The following is a 9,093-nucleotide window of genomic DNA, read 5'->3' as shown; positions in this document are numbered from 1 at the left end:
GTTTAATGGTTGTGCATATGAATAACTGTTCAATTGTTTTGTTTTTTTGCCTTTTGTTGTTTATTTACTGTCATTTTTCTTTTGTACAATAAATCATTTATTTAGCTTATGAGCTTATATCATTTATTTCTTGCAGATTCTACTTATCTGGACGGATAGATGCCTCACACCTTGTCACACACTCACACACACACACACACACAAAGACAGACTTACATCAGCCACCGATGGCAACTTGATTTTTATGGAAAAGGTGGCAGGAAGCAGATTTTACTGCGAGGCTAATTGGTGACAGCGAGCGTTCACAGGACAAAGGTTTAGTGTTGGGCTTTGGGTCGCCATTATTTGTATTTCATATAAGATCCAGCCTGGCCCAATTAATATGCCACCTGATAGGAGGGCCTCTCATCAACCTAATTTAGGGAATCAATAGGGGACAAATGAGAGTGAGAACGAAGCTTTTTAGTGACGCAAACGGACAAAGACTACCCAGTACAAGCTGCAGGAGCCTGATGCCAGCAATGACATAAACCTTTTGACCAATCCTCACTTGACATAAACAAACATTTACACAGTCCTCTACCCCTCAAGTACATCAATGTACCATACTCATCATCAGTCATACCCGCCCTGCACAGACAAGGGAGGACATTGATGGATGTTTTTATTGTTTTGGCACATAAGGAGCAGTTGTAGATGTTAATGGCTGAATACTGCCCTCAAAGCACTGGAGACGGCTAACATGATGAACTCTGACCCGGCTTCATTAAATAAAAACAAAACTATGCCACGGAGCCACTTGTGTTCGAAAAAGAGTACAGTACAATGGGAATATTGAACACCTTACAAAAGGCTGAAGAGAGGCCGGGGGCAGGGAGGACTTGGGAGGAGCTTTATGGCAATTATAGCCATAAAGTTAAGAAAGAAGGTGAATTGGGGGCAGCACTCAACAGCTTCAATTGCTGGACACAGTAATCAGTAACACCTTTTTTGTCTGGGGTTTAGAGAGGGGAACTGTTCAGGAAAGATCACACACACTCCAAAGAATCTCACGTGACAATAAAATAAAGTGCTGTGGACGTCGCTGTACGAAACTGAAGAATGCACGCGATCGTGTGTAATTCATCTGTTATTCCTGCTTTAACATGGCACTGTGCTGATGAGAAATGTGATTTTATTTGTGATACTTAAGTCTTCTTCATCCTCTCAAAGGGGAATACAGATTTATCCAAATTGGGGGTTGGAACTAAACGTCTGCTACAGAACAAATCTTTCTATGGTTTTTGCTTACAAGATATTTGACATACTGGAAAGCAAATGTAAATTAAAATCTAGAAGTATCCCATTCTAATTGGTATGATTGATCGACAACATACAAAAATCAATTTGTCTAACTTATCAACTTATCTAAATGAAATTCTTAGAGATAACGTGAAAAATTGATATATATATTGATATATAATTTGATATGAAATCCAGCAGTTGACTTTGTGTCAGTAAAAAAAACAGACCTGAATCCCATTTTCATCTTCATCTTCAGTGGAACCTGGAGTCATAAAGCCACTTTGTAATTGAGTCCCTGCAGTGTTTCAGCATTTCTGCTCTCGTGAGCGACACACGCGCACACACGCGCACACACACCATCTGCTTCAGGTTCACACGGTGGTAAGCTGTAGTCGGGTGGGCCCGGGTGACTCTCTAGGGCCGTGCCGGGACATGTTGCTGGAGCGTCCCACAGATCTGAGAGCTTACCTGGGGACGGGACGACCATCCCTACCCTGGAGGAGTTCCTCTCTCTAACAGGCAAATACCCACATAGGAAGCTGCAAAGGGTTTAATTAGGCTGGCTCCTGTACGTCCGTTTGGTGCAGGTCATGTTAATGCCGCGGGGACTAATCATTCTCAGGGAATAGAAGCAGTGTATTTGAAGCTGTTTTAGTGATGTTAGATGGACCGCAGTGCAAATTAAGAAGTCGGAACATTTGGAAATCTGTGTGAAAATGATGCATTTAAGACCAGTGCTTAGAAAAAACTAATCACTTCCTCCACCCTACACTTTCTGGTAACTTTCGCAGATTTTGAGTGACAGGAGGCAGCAAAAAAGAGTTAAGCAGCTGAACTTAGTCAAATATAGGAAGCTTTTTGCTCTTATGAGGTTATTTTTGTATTAATCAAATGTATAGGTTTAAAGTTGGGGTTAGTAAGAGGGCAGCAAGCCAGAGTGACACAACTTTAAAGTCCCTGTATCCATAAATGGGTTTGGTATACAGATTGAACCTTATAAGAACAAGATCACAATTTATTCTGGTTATAACACACAATCTTTCAAGGTTTTGCATCATAAATGTAACCACAGTAAAGTCAAATAAGAACAAAATGAAACATATTAATTTCAGAAGACAAAGGTCTTAATATTTGCTCTAACGTTTTAAAATCTTAATGATGACTGTAAAAACACGTCGCTCTGAACATTCTGTCCACTTATTTTGTAAGCTTCTCACAGCAGTGTGTGATTACTTAAAAGTCAGTCGGACATCTCACTTTTGGCAACAACAGGAATCAACCCGAGAGCAAAAAACAAAACCTTTTGTCCCACGCTGTCATCCTGCAGCTCCTGCCACTATACAGTCTTGCAATAATCCTTAAATCCTCCTTCCTAATCAGCGGCTTCTACCTATAGGATTATTGATTGAGTATTCTTTCATCCTTGATCATCCTGGAAAAATTGCTGCAGCTGCTGATTCTCTTCTTCAGCGGTTTGGGGTAAATGTGAGTGTGATGGGTAAAATAAGAGTGGAAGGTTATGTGAGGACACAGCTGCACTCGCTTGGTAGGACCAAACACTGAAATATTCCAGGTCACTGATCAAACCTCCAAAAACAACCCAAAACGTGCTGTCACACACACACGCCTGTATCTGACATGCACAGAAACAAGACCAAAACAAACAAGTAAATAAAGCCAATGTGTCTCACATCCATTTAAGGAAATTAGGGACTTCTTGGATAAGGAGGGCAAATTTTAAATCTCGTATATTTAACTTTATCCTTGTATACTGTGACATTGCTTATGTGCTCTACAGATTTCAATTTGGGTTTTATATAAGCTGCCTTGACTGTTGCAAAATATGTAGATGATGTAAATGACAATGTAAATGACATCTGACCTGCTCACACACAGCGAGGAGTGTGTGTTCTATTGTTCACATGAATAATAATTGATATTTTGTTTCAGCACATTGTGTACACAGAGCGCTGCAGATGAGGCTCTGGTGAAACATGACGGCACAAACAGTAAATAACGAGTGGCCAAAATATGGCCGTGGAGAGGAGGATGCCGTTGGTTACAGTGCTGGCCAATAAAAAAGGCTTGTGGATTTCTTTGAGGCCTGAGCAGTCAGTGAAAGGCGCTGTGGGGTCTCCATAGTTCACATGGCAAACTCTCAAACACCCATGGGGGGTTGCCCTCCCTCCCTCCCCTGTCATGCCTTAACTGAGGCTTGTGTTGACACAGTGCTGGCCAATCTAATTTTGATTGTCAGGAGCAAGGAATGGCGATCCTCCCCCCGCCCCCCTGAGATCATCAAGTTCATTTCTCTGGCTGCATAGGGATTTTTTTCCTCTCTGCCCCCCCTCCATCTCCCCACCACTAGAACAATATTCAGCCGTTCCTGGGCCTCACAGAGTGAGCTCACTGGAGTTAATCTCTCAGGCCTCTCTCTCTCTCTATCTCTCTCTCTCTCTCTCTCTCTCCCTCTCTCTCGCACTCTCTCTCTTGCTCTCGCTCGCACTCTCTCCCTCTCTTTCTATTCAAAAAGCCATTGGAGAACAGCTTGAATTAGTGACAGTTATTATTCAGACTAATGAGTAAAATCTCAAAGGCAACAAAAGTGGACTGTGACGTCAACTATAACAGCATTCATAAATCATTCATTCTTGGCAAGAGGGATTTGTTAATAAGTGGATGACAACATTTCTACAATCTATAAAATTTTAATTACATTTGTGACAAACACAGAGGGTATCTGTGGGGCCAATTTGCCTCGAAATGAAAATATTTGGGGGTCAATCTGTGAAATGTCACGAAGACTTCATTGTTTTGCAGATCTGCAGCATCAGAAAAGACAGATGGCCCTTTACACCTTTGTTTGTGTGTGTGTGTGTGTGTGTGTGTGTGTGTGTGTGTGTGTGTGTGTGTGTGTGTGTGTGTGAAGACAGGCAAAGGGCAGCTTTACTGACAATGCAATTTTCGCTGCATATGCATTTATCTGGCAGTTTGTGCCACAGTCCTGCATGTAAATGTCAATCCTCCACATGTTTAGAAAAATAATGTTACTTTGTGAAGATGAGAAATGAGCAAATCTGTGAATAAAGATTCATTCATTATTCATGCATTTTCTGATACTGCAATTTGGTGCAATGCTTTCCATCATTTCAGATTTAAGTATGCATGATGGGTTAATGCAAAAAGGGGTTACTTAATGTCTTTTGTGTCATGCAGAAAGAGGGGGAAACGGCATATTGATAAGCTATGACAGTGGGTGGACGCCTCTGAGTGAATGCAGGCAAATTAAAGCCGCTGCACAAGGGGAAATAAGACTGTCCCTGTGAATATTCTCTGACAGCAAAGACGGTATGTGAGTGCGTGTGTGTGTGTGTGTGTGTGTGTGTGTGTGTGTGTGTGTGTGTGTGTGTGTGTGTGTGTGTGTGTGTGTTACAGGTTTGTAGCACTAAATGTCCAGTGACAAGTAACTTTGGCACTTGGTTTGAGTTGCAGGAATTATGGTTGCACAAGATTACGTGCAGTAAAACAACTTGCCCAGGTGAGGGCACTACAACTAAAGGTCAAAGTTTAAATTAGTCTCAAATACTCTTCCTCGCGTTTGCTTTGTACAGCCATCATTCACCAGAGACTGATTAAGTTTCTCTTATCAACAGTACAACTTGAGTTTAAATCAATGACAACTCAACTAAAACTATGATAGATTCTCTCAGTAGTATGGAGGCAAATATACAAAACGGATTCAAATCAATCATGGGGGGAATATATGACAAAGAAGAAGTACAAAAGTGATAAATATCAGTCTTACCAGATTATTTATTAAGAATCACTAAAAAGTAAAAGCATATCACAGCGCATATGATGACATAAATCTACAAAATCTACAAAAAAAAGGGTTGATAACAGCAAATGTGCTTTTAAGCGCTCAAATCTCCAAAAAGCACTAGGCAATCGAGCTGCGGGCACAACTGCAGATTGTCAGAAGTAATCTTGACATTAGAGAGAACAATTTTAAACCCAGAGATCAAAGGTGAAAGGTCAGATTTGTTCTGTCAGGGAGGGTGAGTTCACTGAGGGGGAAAACTGACCAAATCATAGCCTGTACCTGAAAAAAAAGAGAGAGCACACAGATTCGGACACACATTTTCACGTCGACCTGGGGCTCCTTTGTGTTTAAAGAAATGCATGTTTAAAAAGTAGGGATGGGGCGAAAATTAAAGAGGGGGCAGGGTGGTGTGTGTTCGGCGTAGGTGCATGATTTGCAAGCTGTCAGATGACGGCTGCGAGGATGAAGAGCAGTAGGCCCCATTCTCTGTCCAGTGCTCCCTGCTCCCCCTCCCCCTCGCTCAAACGCCTCCCCAGACCCCATGGGAGGAGGTCTGTTGCGCTGTGGCCACACTAAATCAACATCGTCCTAATGAGGTGTCACACTTGACCCCCAGCAGCCTCAGCCCCTCACATGGGTGTCAGAGCCACAATGAGCGGCCCTCCATCTCCAGCGCCTGCCTGACACATTTTGATTCATGAGAGAGCCTGGGCCCTGTCAGGTCAAAATTACCCCTATCAAAATGCCACCATCAACACATTCATCAACCCCACCTCCGAATCCACCCTTTCTTCCTCTTTTTTATCCTCAAAACACAATCCCTCTCCAAAATCAACAATACTTACTCACCAAACCGTCAGTGTGGTGGGCATCCTCCTATCACTCCCCTAAAGCGCACACACACACAAACACGCACGCACGCACGCACGCACCAATTCATACATACATTTCCATACTCGTGCGTTTAACATCTGACAATAAACCGTCACTGATCACCTCTCAGGTCATTTGTGTCGCCATCACCGGGAGACGTAATGGCGCTCTAAAATGGTGAACTCTGTGTCCCCCAGGTGCTGCTGAGCCGATTCTCTGACCTCCTGACCCAAAACCCTCTGAACAGGTCGACATTGCCAAAAAAAAAAGCCAAGCTAAGAGTGAAAGATCTGCACCAACTGCAGGCCTGAGTGATAACATGAGAACAGGAGAGCAGAGGACGGACGTGGTCGTGTTTGATAGACATCTGTGCGAAACAAGCACAAACAGGAAGTCTTAACATCTTTGTTGAACGCACTTATTGTAAGTCGCTTTGGATAAAAGCGTCTGCTAAATGACCGTAATGTAATGTAATGTAATGTAATCTTAAGACAAGAAAATATTCGTATCAAAAACCATGGCATACTGGTTAACACAATAATGTCCTCAACTTCTTGACAACCTGCACTTTTCACCATTAGATTTAAAAGTTGAGAACAAAAACTGAAACACAGTGAGACGATTCCTCCCTCCAACATAAGGAACTTTGGAATAAGACAATTGCACTTGATTGTACCACGTCATTCAATTTAAATGACCTACTTGTTAACAAATTAGAAGTTCTATTGTGTTTTTTGTGACTAGGTCTCATCACTCCAGCAATTTTGCTTATACAACTAACAGATGTTCCCACTTGATATTAGAAAATTATATAATTATACACTGTTATTACATAATGTTGAGTTTTTTATCATTTTCATTTCCTACTAGAATGTTAAGTCATCTGGATTACGTTCATATCAGCCATTTATCTCCTCAACCCTCCCCCCCCCCCAAATTGCTCCAGTTTGTAAATCCTTTCGGTGATCCTCATTAGCGCCGATGATGAGGACGGAGGCCGGCTGTCTCTTGTCACCATATATGCTGACAGAGAGAACCTGCATGCTCTTCCTCCGGCTGAGTCGCTCAATCACCGAGGGACAAGATCATCTACCTGCCTCATCAACCGAGGCCCCTAACAGCAGATGCTCCTCTTCAGCCAAAACGAGGAGGAGGATCAACGTAACAATCATCTATAGTCCGCTTTGCAAAGATCAATATTCAAAAGCAGCGCCGTGTCCTCAGTCAAGAGTTTGATACAACCTTGTCCTTCTTTTGCAAGGACACGCTAGGACACGCTGAACAGATCATCTTCCTGTCACCTCTGCCCAACCGAGACCATCTGTCCCCAAAACCTCTGAGAGTGACGGCTTAACACATATATATCTAGTATGTTTAGTGTAAAGGGTATTAATGAAATCACATATAGACTGCATGTTATGATATCTTGCAGTAGTGATATTGAGACACTGTGGCAAAGCAAATGTCTCTCGTGCCTCTTTAGTGTCCAGGTGTAAATAAGCAGTGGTGGAGATTTGATAAATAAGTCAATATAAAGTGTGGTGAAGGGTTTATTGCACTTTGACTATGTGCATATCCTCTCTCTCTCTCTCTCTCTCTCTCTCTCTCTCTGTGAGCGTGCATGTGTGCCTGTGTGTGTGCATGCGTGCGATTTTCTTGTCCAACAAAAGGAAACAGTTAAACAGTTAAACCCCTCTTCCCATTTAAACTGACTCAGAATGGAGTACTGAGGCTGTGCAGCTCTTTGTGCTCGGGGGAACTTTTTTATTTAGTTACACAGCTAAAACAAGAAGCTTTCACGCCCCAAACAATGGACTCCTTTTCTGAAACTTAGCACTCAACAAGTGAGGAGCAAATTGTACGTGTGTGTGTGAGTGTGTGTGTGTGTACGTGTGTGTGTGTGTGTGTGTGAGTGCCCACGTGTGTTCGTGTGACCCCCCCCCCTACACACACACACACACACACACACACACATACACACACAATCACACACCCCACACCCATGCCCAACAATCCCCCTGACGCATACCACCCTTTCTCTCCTCAAATAAAAACAGAGTAAAAAGGAAAAGAGAAATCATCCACTGTTGAAGTACTTTACGAGATCCTCCTCCAAACAGAAAAAGCACTAAGTATCCATGGGAATCTTAGCACGTTAGGGAGGCCTTTCTCCCTTCCTCTCATCCACTCTCCCCCCGCTGCACCCATGGACCAATGCAATTGTTTATTTTCTCCCATTGAGGCTGCTCCATTCACTGGCTTTCACATTTACTCTGCTCAATTGGAGTGAGACAGCACTTATTCGGGGAGAGGAATGTAGCGTTCCACTGACAGAGCAGCAAGAATGCAGAAGAAATAATTAAAAGTTTTTAAAGGAGAAAAAAAAAAAAAGAGAAAGGTACAGCTGAGCGTGAGGGAGTGCGGCGTCAACTGGAACAATGCTGAGCGACAGGATTTTCTCCCCGTGATGAGTATATCCACACATCACCTTGACACTACAAAGGAGCGGAGGAGTGTTTGAATAAAGCACAATGTTAGAAAGTAGAGCAGGGACACTAGAAGGAGGTCATTCATTCTCCTGCTTCTTTCTTCTTTTTTTTTTTTTTCATTTAAACCGAAACTCCACACAAAACAATGAGGAGTTCTCCTGCCTGGCTAAGATGTGCCCTGTCCTCCAGCCTCGCTCTTCCCCGAGCCACGGCACAATGGCAGCGGGCCGGACCACAGAGTTCACTTCTCCTCCGGCTTCATCCTGTCCGGAGGAGGCGCTTACACAATGACACTTCTTTCTTTCCCTCTCTCTCTCTTTCTACTCTGTGACGATTAACCCAAAGCTTTTTCCTTCCTGTCAGTCGCCATTATCCTCCATCAGGCCTGAGGATGGTGGCAGTGAGCAGAGGTCAAAGTGACGGTGATCAAAATCTGATACTAAAGAAGATAAATCCATCTAACAGTATTAAGTGCCAGGTGATCTGCTGACTCAGTGTGGGTGTGTGTGGGTGTGTGTATGTCAGGAGCAGGCTCAATAGTTCATCTCACATCGCTTTTGAGTCACATGTTTTTGACTCCAGCATTGTGATTGAGGTTTCTGATATGTTGTAACTTGTATCTAT

This window comes from Genypterus blacodes, unplaced genomic scaffold (assembly GCF_046128005.1).
Source record: "Genypterus blacodes isolate CSIRO-AG114 ecotype Tasmania unplaced genomic scaffold, CSIRO-AGI_Gbla_v1 ptg000017l_1, whole genome shotgun sequence".
NCBI classification, from domain to species: domain Eukaryota; kingdom Metazoa; phylum Chordata; class Actinopteri; order Ophidiiformes; family Ophidiidae; genus Genypterus; species Genypterus blacodes.
Note: the sequence above shows the minus strand (reverse complement) of the source record.